The sequence below is a fragment of the Oryx dammah genome, unplaced genomic scaffold (genome assembly GCF_014754425.2).
Source record: "Oryx dammah isolate SB20612 unplaced genomic scaffold, SCBI_Odam_1.1 HiC_scaffold_11209, whole genome shotgun sequence".
NCBI classification, from domain to species: domain Eukaryota; kingdom Metazoa; phylum Chordata; class Mammalia; order Artiodactyla; family Bovidae; genus Oryx; species Oryx dammah.
The window spans coordinates 4433094-4447526 of record NW_024080602.1 but is presented as its reverse complement, the minus strand read 5'-3'; positions in this window follow the sequence as shown (position 1 = coordinate 4447526).

Below are 14433 nucleotides of genomic sequence, written 5' to 3'. Positions count from 1 at the left end.
TCCTAAAGATAGAGCTACCATATGATCTAGCAAGCCCACTCCTGGGCATATATCTGAAAAAGATGAAAACTCTAATTCAAAAAGATACATACACCCCCCAATGTTCATGGCAGCACAATCTACAGTAGCTAAGACATGGAAGCAACCTAAATGCTCATCTGCAGATGCATGGCTAAAGAAGATATGGTATATATACAATGGAATATCACTTAGCCATTAAAAAGAACGGAATAATGCCATTTACCGGAGAAGGCAACGGCACCCCACTCCAGTACTCTTGCCTGGAAAATCCCATGGACGGAGGAGCTTGGTAGGCTGCAGTCCATGGGGTCGCTGAGTCAGACACGACTGAGCGACTTCACTTTCAATTTTCACTTTCATACATTGGAGAAGGAAATGGCAACCCACTCCAGTGTTCTTGCCTGGAGAATCCCAGGGATGGGGGAGCCTGGTGGGCTGCTGTCTCTGGGGTCACGCAGAGTCGGACACGACTGAAGCGACTTAGCAGCAGCAGCAGCAGCAATGCCATTTACAGCAACATGCATGGGCCTAAAGATTATCATACTAAGTAAAATAAGTCAGGTACAGAAAGACAAATACCACCTGCCATCACTTATATGTGGAATCTAAAAAAAATGATACAAATGAGCTTATTTACAAAACAGAAAACAGACCTAAAAAGCAAACTTATGTTTACCGAAGGGAAAATAATTGTAGCAGAATAAATGAGGAGTTTGAGATTAACAGATGCATACTACTGTATATTAAATAGATCCACACAGTGAAGCTTCTTGAAGGGGGAGTCTGCACTCACCTCCCACTCCCTTCTCCGTCTGCTATCTTCTGGCTTCTGCCCCAGCCCCCACCTACACTTGTTCTTAATGAGGTCCTGAGTGCCTCCTGGTCGCTAATGACAGTTTGTCCTCCTCCATCCTCACCTCACCAGCCTCCTGGCAGGACGCTCCAGCTTTGGGGTCACTGCCCGCCCTGGGCTTTTTCCCTTCATCTCCAGCTACCCCTTCTCCATCATCCCTGCAGCATGGTCTCTGTTAGAGCCTTCCTTCTTCTATACACCCTCCCTATGCCTCCTCATCTACTCCTGCAGCTCAGGACTTCTCCATCTCTAAACTCTCCATCTCAGGCCCAGAATTCTTCTGAGGCTTCTGACCTGGCCACGTGGGTATCCCCTGGGCATCCCTTGGGGCCTGTACATCAGCAGGGCTCAAATGGAGTCATCACCTCCTCCCACACCCTGTCCTTCCACCTGTGTTCCAAGCTCCAAGACCACCTGAGGGGCTACCCATGTACCTCCTTCTCTCCCTTCCTTTTCTCATTTTATCTGTAGATGAACTGCTTGGCTTCTGTTCAGCTCATAACCACATTCATCTCCCTGAGGCCAGGGTTTGTTAATTGTGCCCCTCGGGATCTGTCACAGGGCGGGGCAGAGTTGGGTCCGCAGTAGGACCTTAATAAATATGTGTGATCTGAGACTTCCTCAGCAGTCCAGCGGTTAAGGCTTCTTCCAAAGCAGGGGGAACGGGTACAATCCCTGGTCCAGGAGCTAAGATCCCACATGCCTCCTGGTCAAAAAACCAAATCATAAAACAGAAGCAATATTGTAACAAATTCAATCAAGACTTTAAAAATGGTCCACATCAAAAACAAACAAGCAATGTGTATGATTAGATCCTGAAGGGAGGTGAAGCCCAGGTTCTGGAGACCCCTTTCTCCAACATTCTGGGAAGACCCACCAGTGGGCATGGGAAAGAGTGATGCAGAGACCTGGGATGTTTGTCCTTGTTCTGTCCGTCACTAATTGCCTGTGTTGTTCTATCTATGAGGGGAGGCCTGCAGGCTGCTCACAGGGCAGTGTGTGGTGGAGGAACAGACTAGAAGGAGGGACAGATAGTCCTGCTGTGCCTTGGGCCAGCCTGGCCAGGAGACTCACCTGCCTCACAGGGCAGGAAGCAGGCAAGCCCTCCGTGATGGATGCCACAGAGAGTGAAGAACCAGAGCACAGCGAGGAAACCCAGCCCCTCCTCCACGCTGTCCTGCTGCTCTAGAACTCAGTCCCCTGCCCAAGTGAATGTCCTGTGTGATCTGCCCGCCAGCATCCCCATCTGCCCCCTCCCCTGTGATACACGAGTAAGAATTGGTTTGTCCAGCTGGCTTGCAAGCTGCTCGGGGATTGTTTCCCTGAGACCATCCAATTCCAGATGACCTGATAAATGCGATTTTTAAAACTGAAAGCCGAGGACCCTTGTGAGGATTCCCCTGGGAGCCCTGGAGTGAGTAACCACCTCAAGCATCCCTCCTAGATGAATCTCCGATTCCACATCCGGAGCCACCCAGTTTGCTCTGGTAGGCGGTGCTTTGCGGTGAACAGCCCTGGCTATAGGGCAGCGGTTCTTAACGGGGAGGGAAGTCTCACAGTGCCTGAAGACACTTAGGGTGGTCACACCTTGGGTGAGGGTGGAGGTGCCCCTGATATCGAGGGGCCTGGGTTGCTGCTAAACCTCCTCCAATGCACAGGACAGCCACCCTCGACAGAGAATTACCAGAAGTCTCTGTTGCAACACATCAATGGTGCCAAGGCTGAGAAAGCTTAAAGTCAGACTGCTTGACTCAACTGCCGGCTCTACCTGGAGCAACCTTCCGGCTGTCTCAGTTTCCTCAACTTTAAAATGAGTATAATAGGGAGCTCACTGGCGGTCCAGGGGTTAGGACTTGGCACTTCGGCTGCCGTGGCCCCAGTTCAACCCTTGGTCTGGGAACTAAGATCCTGCAAGTTGTGCAGTGCAGCCAAAAAAATAAAATGGGTATAACATCCATATTTACCAGTAGGGTGGCTGTAAAAAATAAATGATCTAACTTGCATAAAGCAAGTTAGAACCATGCTGTTGCACAGTAAAACATTCAGGAAAGGTTTATTGTTACTGTTGATATTTGGGGGGGATGATCTGGGCCTTAATTTCGTAGCTTTTCAAACTAGTGTGGATGCTAGTCCGTTCACATATGGTAACATTTGCATCTTGTTATCACATGTGATGGAATCAGAAAGTCCTATGTCACCCTGGCCTTTGACAAAGCCACAGTGCCCTTCCTAGGGTCAGCTTGCTGGGATATGTCTCTGAGACTTGGAGGGGCAAGGAGCCTGGTCATCCACCTGTATGGACTTAGCGCCTCACCCTCTTGGGCTTGCTTCCCTGTCAGCCTCTGCAGACTCAGATCCCAAAGCTGCCAGTCCCCACCTGGCAGAGTCCCAGGCTGCTCCGACTCCGCCTTTGCTGGGGGCCCATATCTGGGCTCCCTGCCCACTCTCTGGCTGGCACGCTGGCCTCTGCTCACCCCAGGATTGCTGCTGGCTGTCTGAGGGGCCTCAGTTAACTTTCTGTCCAGCGAGGAGCTAGCAAACACTGGGGAGTAGTACCTTCCTATTGCACTAGTTTGCAGGTATACCTGACCTATTCCTGGAGTCTTCAAAACACTGAAAAAACAATGGTAGCAGTGGTGGAAGATTGTGAGAATGAAAAGACATTCCAAAATCTGTGAATTAGAAATATATCCAGCTTATTTTTATGTATATTAAATTGTGGTGAAGTATATTGGTTAAATACAATTCTCTCCCTCCCCCACACAACATGCCTTAATTATTCAAGAAGAAGGGTTGGTAGCAGAGGCAAGGAGAAAAAAAAAAAGAATATTTTAAAAATCTAGAATTTATATAAAAAGAAAACCAATACTTTCATGGAAAGATTAGCTAGACTTTCCTTTTAAGGAAAAGGATCTGTCTTCAAAAGGAAGACATTAAAATGCACTATTGCTTTGGGAACAATCAGCTTTGAAAAGGATCCCCAGAGGAACAAACTCCTGGGACGCTCACAGTCGGAGGGTCAGCCAGCATTCTCCCCGCCGGCTGCAGCTCTCAAGTGCTTGCCAGTCAAGTTCAGGGACTGACACATAGTCCCTTCTCCAAACCTGCTCCTGTGTTGGACAGACTGACAGGAGGGTGCAGGACTGGTCATAAAAAAACGGGTGTTTTTCTTGCAAACTGATTCTTCTTCTTTTTAGGGAAATGGGCATTTGAAGAAGCTTCTCTCACCTCATTTGATTCTGATAACAGGCTAAGCGCCCATTTTCTCACAAGCAAACCATTAGTGTGGTGTTCAAGATGCAGTCATCCGCTACGTGATAAATTGATGCTCTGTTTTATCAGACTGGGGTTTCAGACTAGCTGGGAGAGAGAAGTGGTTACAGTTTCCTCCATGAGATCATGGCTTCGAAGATCCCAAGACCTTGGCCTTAGTGGGGTCAGGATGCAAGAACTGAGGCTGGCTCTTTAAACTGTAGGACAACAGTAGTGAAGACTGCTTTATTAGGCATTCTACAGGCACTGGGGTTACAGCAGAGAACAAAATAAAAGTCCTGCCCTCATGGAGCTAATATTTTAGTGGGGAGAGGAGACAGAGTGTGTTGGGAAGAGATGATACCTTTGGGGGAGATCTTGAAAGGCTTCACTGAGATGCTGATATTTGAACAAAGACCTGATCCGGTGAGAGGATTCTCTACAGATAGATTGACTGGGCAGAGTGCTCCAGGCAATGCAAACAGCCAGTGCAAAGGCCCTGAGCTGGGGAAGTGAAGGTGAAAGTTGCTCAGTCGTGTCCCTGGGCTCTGCGACCCCGTGGGCTATACACGGTCCATGGAATTCTCCAGGCCAGAATACTGGAGGGGATAGCCTTTCCCTTCTCCAGAGGATCTTCCCAACCCAGATCTCCCACATTAAAGGCAGATTTTTTTTACCAGCTGAGCCACAAGGGAAACCCAAGAATACTGAAGTGGGTAGCCTATCCCTTCTCCAGGGGATCTTCCCGACCCAGGAACTGAACCAGGGTCTCCTGCATTCAGGCAGATTCTTTACCAACTGAGCTATCAGAGAAGCCCCCCTGAGGTGGGGGAGGGGAGTGAAGCCAGATGTGTTTGGAAAACCAGGGGTGGAGCAGGGCAGGGTGGAAGGTCAGGGCCAAGGAGCAGTGAGAGGGTGGGGCAGACCACACAGGACCTCCTGGGCAGTGTGAGCTCTTGAGATTTTTCTCCGCCTGAGACGAGAAGCCCCTGGAGAGTGTCAAGGAGAGGCATGACAGAACCCACTTTATGAGCCGCCTCACTGGGTGATCATTTCTCAGTTGTGTTATTAGTCCCGTCTTTTCTTTTTAATGCTACACATTTATTTGAAAGGTCAAAAGTTTAAGAAGACTAAACATATTGGCAAGGGTATAGAAGAATTGGAAGTCTCAAAGTCTTCCGGTAGGAATATGAAAGGAAGCAACCATTTTAGATCATAGAATATGCTAATGTTCTCAGTCACTCAAGTGGAGGCTGACTCCTTGCGACCCCATGGACTGTAGCCTGCCAGGCTTCTCTGTCCATGGAATTTTCCAGGAAGGAATACTGGAGTGGGTTGCCATATTAAGTCTTATCTTAAAGGTGAGGAGACTGAGGTTCAGAAAGGTTAAGAAAATTGCCCACATGTGCACAGCATGAGCGGCCAGGATTCTAAGCTGGACTCTTCTTCCTTCTTTTTAAACTTATTTTATATTGGAGTAGAGCTGATTAAGAGTTATGATAGTTTCAGGTGGACAGCAAAAGGACTCAGTTCAGTTCAGTCGCTCAGTCATGTCCGACTTGTTGCGACCCCATGAATCTCAGCACGCCAGGCCTCCCTGTCCATCACCATCTCCCGGAGTTCACTCAGACTCATGTCCATTGAGTCTGTGATGCCATCCAGCCATCTCATCCTCTGTCGTCCCCTTCTCCTCCTGCCCCAATCTCTCCCAGCATCAGAGTCTTTTCCAATGAGTCAACTCTTTGCATGAGGTGGCCAAAGTACTGGAGCTTCAGCTTTAGCATCATTCCTTCCAAAGAAATCCCAGGGTTGATCTCCTTTAGAATGGACTGGTTGGATCTCCTTGCAGTCCAAGGGACCCTCAAGAGTCTTCTCCAACGCCACAGTTCAAACGCCATCAATTCTTCGGCGCTCAGCCTTCTTCACAGTCCAACTCTCACCTCCACACATGACCACAGGAAAAACGATAGCCTTGACTAGATGGACCTTAGTCGGCAAAGTAATGTCTCTGCTTTTGAATATACTATCTAGGTTGGTCATAACTTCTCTTCCAAGGAGTAAGCGTCTTTTAATTTCATGGCTGCAGTCACCATCTGCAGTGATTTTGGAGCCCCAAAAAATAAAGTCTGACACTGTTTCTACTGTTTCCCCATCTATTTCCCATGAAGTGATGGGACCAGATGCCATGATCTTCTTTTTCTGAATGTTCAGCTTTAAGCCAACTTTTTCACTCTCCTGTTTCACTTTCATCAAGAGGCTTTTTAGTTCCTCTTCACTTTCTGCCATAAGGGTGGTGTCATCTGCATATCTGAGGTTCTTGATATTTCTCCCGGCAATCTTGATTCCAGCTTGTGTTTCTTCCAGTCCAGCGTTTCTCATGATGTACTCTGCATATAAGTTAAATAAGCAGGGTGACAATATACAGCCTTGATGTACTCCTTTTCCTATTTGGAACCAGTCTGTTGTTCCCTGTCCAGTTCTAACTGTTGCTTCCTGACCTGCATACAGATGTCTCAAGAGGCAGGTTAGGTGGTCTGGTATTCCCATCTCTTTCAGAATTTTCCACAGTTTATTGTGATCCACACAGTCAAAGGCTTTGGCATAGTCAATAAAGCAGAAATAGATGTTTTTCTGGAACTCTCTTGTTTTTTCCATGATCTAGCGGATGTTGACAATTTGATCTCTGGTTCCTCTGCCTTTTCTAAAAGCAGCTTGAACATCAGGGAGTTCACGGTTCACGTATTGCTGAAGTCTGACTCAGTCATGCATATTAATGCTGTTGTTCAGTCGCTAAGTCGTGTCCACCTCTTTGTACCCCATGGACTGCAGCACGCCAGGCTTTCCTGTCCTTTACTAACTCCCAGAGTTTTCTCAGACTCGTGTCCATTGATTCAGTGATTCCATTCAACCATCTCATCCTCTGTCGCTCCCTTCTCCTCTTGCCTTCCATCTTTGCCAGCATATCGGTGTCTTTTCCAATAAGTTGGCTCTTTGCATCAGGTGGCCAAAGAGCTTCAGCATCAGTCCTTCCAATGAATACTCAGGGTTTATTTCCTTTAGGATTGACTGATCTTCTTGCTGCCAAGGGACTGTCAAGAGTCTTCTCCAACACCACAATTTGAAAGCATCAGTTCTTCAGCACTCAGCCTTCTTTATGGTCCAACTCTCATATCCGTACATGATGACTGGAAAGCCATAGCCTTGACTATATACCATGTATCCATTCCCCCCCATACTCCCCTCCCATCCAGGTTGCCACATAACATTGAGCAGAGTTCCCTGTACTATACTGTAGGACCTCGTTGGTTTTTCATTTTAAATATTTCAGTGTGTACATGTTAATTCCTAACTCTCTCCATTCTTCCCTGCTAACAACCGTAAGTTCATTCTTTAAGTCTGGGTGAACTCTTCCTTCTCAGCCAGGGCTCTTTCCTCTCTCATGTGTAAACCTCTGCTCCTGCCTGAGAGCTGGGAAAGGGGCAGACAGGGCTGACTCTTCCTGCATGAGGATTGCTGGGGGGATCTGGACCTGCTCTATGGCATCATTTGAGAGCATGTACAGAGAGTGCTCTGGAAACAATCAAGTATTGCACATATGGCGAGCACTGTAGTAACTAAGAAGTTCCTAATGAGTCTTCTTGACCTTATGTTCCTGATGCCAGATGGTCTTCATTTCAGCATTGGCCTGAGCACTGATGGTAGCTGTTATTCACCTAGGCAAGTTCCAGCTCCTGTTTCCATCTTTCCCACCACTCATATGTGGATCTGCTTGTTTTACCTCCAGGTTCAACCTTGCCTTGGTTTACAGACCCATCAGCCTATATAAGGAAGCACAGTCCTTGGAAGGAAAGTTATGACCAACCTAGACAGCATATTAAAAAGCAGAGATATTACTTTGTCAATAAGGGTCCATCTAGTCAAGGCTGTGGTTTTTCCAGTGGTCCTGTATGGATTTGAGAGTCGCACTATAAAGAAAGCTGAGCGCCAAAGAATTGATGCTTTTGAACTGTGGTGTTGGAGAAGACTCTTGAGAGTTCCTTGGACTGCAAGGAGATCCAACCAGTCCATCCTAAAGGAGGTCAGTCCTAGGTGTTCTTTGAAAGGACTTATGTTGAAGCTGAAACTCCAATACTTTGGCCACCTGATGTGAAGAGCTGACTCATCTGAAGAGACCTTGATGCTGGGAAAGATTGAGGGCAGGAGGAGAAGGGGATGACAGAGGATGAGATGGTTGGATGGCATCACCAACTCAATGGACATGAGTTTGGGGGGACTCTGGGAGTTGGTGATGGACAGGGAGGCCTGGTGTGCTGAGGTTCATGGGGTCACAAGGAGTCAGACACGACTGAGTGACTGAACTGAACTGATACAGCTGGGTATCAGATCACCCATGCTATCAGATATCCCAGCACTATGTCTGGCACACAGAAGGTGCCACATACCCATCTTGACCCAAGATGACCCAGTCATCTTGATCATTGGGCCTTGCCCTCCTGCGTATCTCACTGCATCTGGGTCTGCCCTGTTCATCCAATGAGGGCTGGGGGCTGCCCCCAGGGCTTCCCTGGCTCAAGGCCACTGGGTCCTACTGTAAGTAAACAACCAGCCTCAACACATCCAGGAGACCGGCTTGTGTAAGGAATGTGAAGGGCACGGCCATAGTTTGGGAGGCTCATCTCTGATTCTGCTTGTTTCCCAGCAGGCTTGCAGGGGAGGGGGTGGTGGTGGCAGCTGACCCAGTGGAAGGAAAGCCCTGTGAACCCGGGAAAGAGTGCCCATCTTTCTCACAGGTCAGCTCCTCATAATATCATCACCAGAGAGGTTTTTCTTCCCCATGTAGATTTTACAGAAAGTAGATGAACTTATAAAGGCAGACACAGAGTGGTCATCATTTTGAAGACCTTCAGTATCCCCTCACTCAAAGACATAGAGATGCAAAATTAGAAGAAAAAAAAAAGAAAAAAAAGACTGTAAAAGTTAAACAAAACCACCCGCAAATAGCCTGGAAAGAAAAAAAAAGAACGACTGTACCATATCATGGCAATTGTGGACAGTTTGGCAGCTGAGCCAGCAATGACTCATTCCTAGACTCTGGTTGCATAATCCTCCGCAGCCCAGGCAGGAGAATGAAACTAGGAAACTAATGCAGTGACATTTAGTAGCAGAAAGGAAGCCCACACAACATTTGTGCAAGGCCATCCAAAAATAGCGGGCTCCTCCATGCTTGGGTTTGGAAACTATGCATTTCTCTTGAAATGCCTGAGCTGTGGCACATTTTTCTTGGACCACCCACACCATAATGCAGTTCAATCGAGCAAATATTTATCGCAGGCCTACTGTGTGCCAAAGTTTGTAGGGGTGGGAAATCCAGGGATGTGGGAGACTGGATGAGGAGAATGTAAAGGAGGAATAAATGGGTTTTGGAGCCAGAGGGTGATAGCGTGAAACCCTGGCATGGTTCCTCGGTCCCTTACCAGCTCCAAACCTTGCTTTCCTTGTCTTTGAAGTGGGATACAGCCTCATTAAACTGAGTGAGGCATCAATGAGTTGAGGTATGTAGGTCACCAGCGTGCTGATGAGCAGTAGGGCTTCACCATATGGCAGCTGCTCTTGCACCCTCTGGAAGAATCCTCAGTGTGTGTGTGTGTGTGTATACACATGTGTGCACTGCAATACATGTGTGTCTGCCACTGGAGAAGCATAAAGACATAAAAGGGGTCAATGAAAGGAGCTCTCAAATCTGGTTGGGGTTGGTCAGGGGGTCCAGCAGTGAGGACGAGGCCTTTGAATTGAGCTTTGACTCATTTAAACTGAACCTCAGTGCCCCCTGGGTGTCCACCCTGGTGCCAGACCCTGAGGGTACAAGGACAAAGGAACATATCTATCATCAGTTTTTAATAACTGTAACAATAAAATGGAAATAATAATACAGGGAAGCGGTTTGGCATAACAACTGTGGGTGTGGGTTCTGAGAACAGACTCCCCATGTACATATCTCAGCTCTTTCGCTTCTAGTTGTGTGGCTCAACAAGTTATTCTCTGCCTCAGTTTCCTTTTCTATCACATGGGGTGCAAATAGCAACTCCTTTATAGGGTTGTAAAAATTAAACTGAAATGCTTGGAAAGCCCTTAACGTAGTGCCTAGTCCATAAGAAGAGGGTGATAATGGTAAGCTATGGCCATCTTGTCACCGGCATCACCACTGTCTTTGTCGCCATCACTCATCTCAGAATGGAGTGTGGTGCAGAGTCCTCCAGGAGCAGAGCGAGACTCGCAGTCAGGGAATGCCAGAGACAGGAAGTGAGTTTTAAAGGACATGCAGGCATTTGCCAGGAGGATTCTGGAAGGAAGAAGTATTCCAGGCAGAGGGATGATATGAGAAAAAAGCATGAATGTGCAGGAGATAAATGTTTAGGAAACAGGAAACGACTTGGGCAGAAAGCCAGGCTGAGAGGATGACCTCAACAGGGAGAGAGAGGGCAGGCGGGAAGGGAGTGAAAATCCTTCCTTTCCTGGCTCAGGTCAGGCGGTCAGGAAGCTTGGGGCCTGGATGGGAGCACCGGCTCTCTCAGAGCCCTTGGCGTCTTTCCAGGAGATGTCAGACACAGGCTCACTGAGAAGGCAGCCAGGGTTACTGTCCCATTTTCACTGCAAATACTAGCCCTTATGTCGCTTGTAGCTCTTTGCACGAGGAAATCTCAAGAAACATTCATCTTAGAATTCAGCTGGGAAAAAGTATTGATGAAAATGATTTCTAACTTGTATTGGGAGTTGACAACGTGGCAGGCTCTGAGCCCTTCACAGGTATTAGTTCATTTAATCTCTCACAACGATCTTATGAAGTAGGCACTGCTATTTGGACTGTTTTGTAAGTAGAGGGATGACTCACAAAGACGTGAACTAATTTGCCAAAGCAACACAACTATTAATACTAAAAAGGAGCTGGGACCAAATCCTGGGAGTAGGGCACCAGACATGTGCTCCTCACTCCTTCGTATATGGAAACCTCTTTTCCTTTTTGCATTTCTCTCTCTCTCTCTAAAAAATATTTATTTGGCTGTGACGGGTCTTAGTTGCGTCGTACGGGATCTTTCATTGTGACGCAGGGGCTCTCTAGTTAGGGTAGGCTTAGTTGCTCCACGGCTTGTGGGATCTTAGTTCCCTGACCAGGGATCTAAGGGAACCTGTGTCCCCTGCCTTGCAAGGCTGATTCTTAGCCACTGGACCACCAGGGAAGTCCCTTGTATTTCTCTTGTTGCATTGGCTACCAGGAGCCTCAGCTAAATTTTGTGATAAAGTGTAGTATCTTCTTCAGGCCAGAGTTTCCGGCATAATTATTTGTTTCCTTTAAGGCCCTCTAGTCTGCAGATCCAAGTGGCCTATCTAGGTTTTCTTCTTACTACATTCTTCTTTGTGATTTGTGCTCCAGCTACTCTGGACTCCTCCCTTTTTTCAGGCTTGCTTTTTGCCTTGTCGTTCCTCCACGCTGCTGTTCATGCCAGTCCTCCTACTTAGAATGACTTTCTCTCGCTCTCTTTTCATTTTTAATGACATGGAAGTTTTATAATTTAGTGAGTGAAAAGAGTAAGTTACAAATCTACATGTATAGAAATACAGTAGGTTCCAATCTTTAGTCAATAACCATCAGAACATATGTATGAGAACAACCCCAGAGAGATATGCATTAAAATGGCATATCTGAACGGGGGAATAACAAATTTTTATTTATTTTTGCTTGATGATCTCTATCTTCTGAATGGTCACAGAAAATACGTATATCACTGAAGTTGTGACTTTTAAGAAAATTGTATGTTTTTATTTTTAAAAAACCTTAATTAGCATTTCAATGAATTTTAAGTGTACAGTTCTATAGCATTAAGCACACTCGCATTGTTCAACTGTCTGAGATGACTTTTTTTTTCTAGCTTTTAACATACATATTAAAAGCATTTAAAGCTCGCAAGTGGATTTTATTTACAATGTTATATTTAATTTCTGTTGTATAGCAGAGTGATTCAGAGATATATCTATCATGCATCCTTTTCCATTCCATTATGGTTTATCATAGAATGTTGAATATAGTTCCCTATGCTACATGGTAGGACCTTGTTGTTTATGTGGCACATATATCATAGTTTGCATCTGCTAACCCCAAACTCCCAATCCTTCCCTCCCCTCCCCCTTGGAAGCCACAAATCTGTTCTCTATAATTGTTTTTGTTTCGTAAATATGTTCATCTATGTATTTTAGATTCCACATATAAGTGATACCATATGGCATTGTCTTTCTCCTTCTGACTTACTTTGCTTAGTGTGATGATCTCTAGGTCCATCCTTGTTGCTACAAATGGCATTATTTCATTCCTTTTTATGACTGAGTAATGTTCCATTGTATATATAGATATATTTGTAGCATATCTCCTTTATCTATTCATCTGTTGATAGACATCTAGGTTGCTTTCATGTCTTGACTATTGTAAATAGTGCTTTTATGAACACAGAGGAGCATGTATCTTTTTGAATTACAATTTTGTCTGGGTATAGGCCCAGAAGAGAGGTTGCTGGACCATCAGTTCAGTTCAGTTCAGTTGCTCAGTCGTGTCTGACTCTTTGCGACCCCATGAATCGCAGCACGCCAGACCTCCCTGTCCATCACCAGCTCCCAGAGTTCACTCAAACTCACGTCCATTGAGTCGGCGATGCCATCCAGCCATCTCATCCTCTGTCGTCCCCTTCTCCTCCTGCCCCTAATCCCTCCCAACATCAGAGTCTTTTCCAATGGGTCAGCTCTTTGCATGAGGTGGCCAAAGTATTGGAGTTTCAGCTTCAGCATCAGTCCTTCCAATGAACATATGGCAACTCTATTTTTAGTTTTTTGAGGAACTGTTAACTGTTTTCCATAGTGGTTGCACCAATTTACACCCCACCAACACTGTAAGAGGTCTCCCACCTGGAATGACTTTCTAACTTCTTTCTCAGGTACACGCACTCTTTCTCCAGGACTAGAGCAATGTTCACCTTCCATTTAAAGCTCTCCCCATCTCCCCTGACACTGCCTGCAGAAAAGATGGCTCCCTCCTCTCCACTGCCTCATTGCAGGTACCTCTGTGTGGCCCTCATGTCATTCTGTGGCAGTGGTCAAGTGAACAGGCTCTAGAGCCTTCATATCCTATATTTGACACTGCTAGCTGTGTAATCTAGGGCAAGTCACTTAATCTATCTGTGCCTTGGTTTCCTCACCTTTAAAAATAGACATTAGTCCCATTTCACAGATGAGAAAATCAGAGTTTATAAAGGTTAAGAAGTTTACCCAGGATCCCAAAGCTGGCAAGTGGTAGAGTGCATTTAAAGCCCTAGAGTACATACACTGAGTCTGCTTCCCTAAATAATAACACTGCCATTTATTGATCACATATTATGTGGCAGGCTCTATGCTAGGCACTTGAAATAATAACCTGCTGAATCCTTACAACTAGTCCCATGAGAAAGGTTGCTATTATCCCACTTTACAGATGCAGAAACCGAGGCCCAGAAAGGTGGTGTCATTTGCCTGAATCCCTCAGCAGAGTCAGGATTTAGTGACTATAAATAATGCCTTCTTTTTCACCACATTATGCAAAGATGATCAATTTTTAAAGTATACAAATCAGGACTAAGATGAGGAGGTGCAAATTTTACTCAGGCTCCAAGAGTTCAAAGAAAGGGGTTCAGTGAGGACTTGAGAATATGGAGAAGCCTTCACAGAAGAGGTGGATGGTACTGAGCCGTAAAGGCTGGTAGTGGAGGGCCTATCCTACCTCGGGTCTGTAGTGAGGCTGTGGTCCTTGTAACTAGTCAGCTCCCAGTTAAGACTTGTGAAGCGAAAATGGGGTCTGGGCCTGGGTCTCCTACCTAGGAGAGGAGGCTGAAGGCCAGTGCCCCACTGGAGATGGCCAATACTAAAGATGAGCTCCATTCAGGAGACACCAAATTAGAGGAGGGGGACCCTAGGGTCTGGATCCAGGGGTACACCTAGCAGGCATCTGACCAGGTGGCCAGGTGTGGGGACAGGGGGACTATGGGAAGATCCCATATGAGACTCTCAAGGAGCCTCCCTCTTGACATCACAAGGCTTCTTTCCTGAAAGTCACAGCCCCCACCCCTGGCATGCCCCTCTGCCAGCCTTTATGACTGAGCTCTCCAACAGCATAAGATAGAAAGCGGCATTTCGAACTGAGAGGTGAGCAAGTGTGCAACAGAGTGAGACTGAAAGAGGCACACAGAGGGGACAATGTAGGCAGAGTCCGGAACGCGCATGGGGAAAGGCAC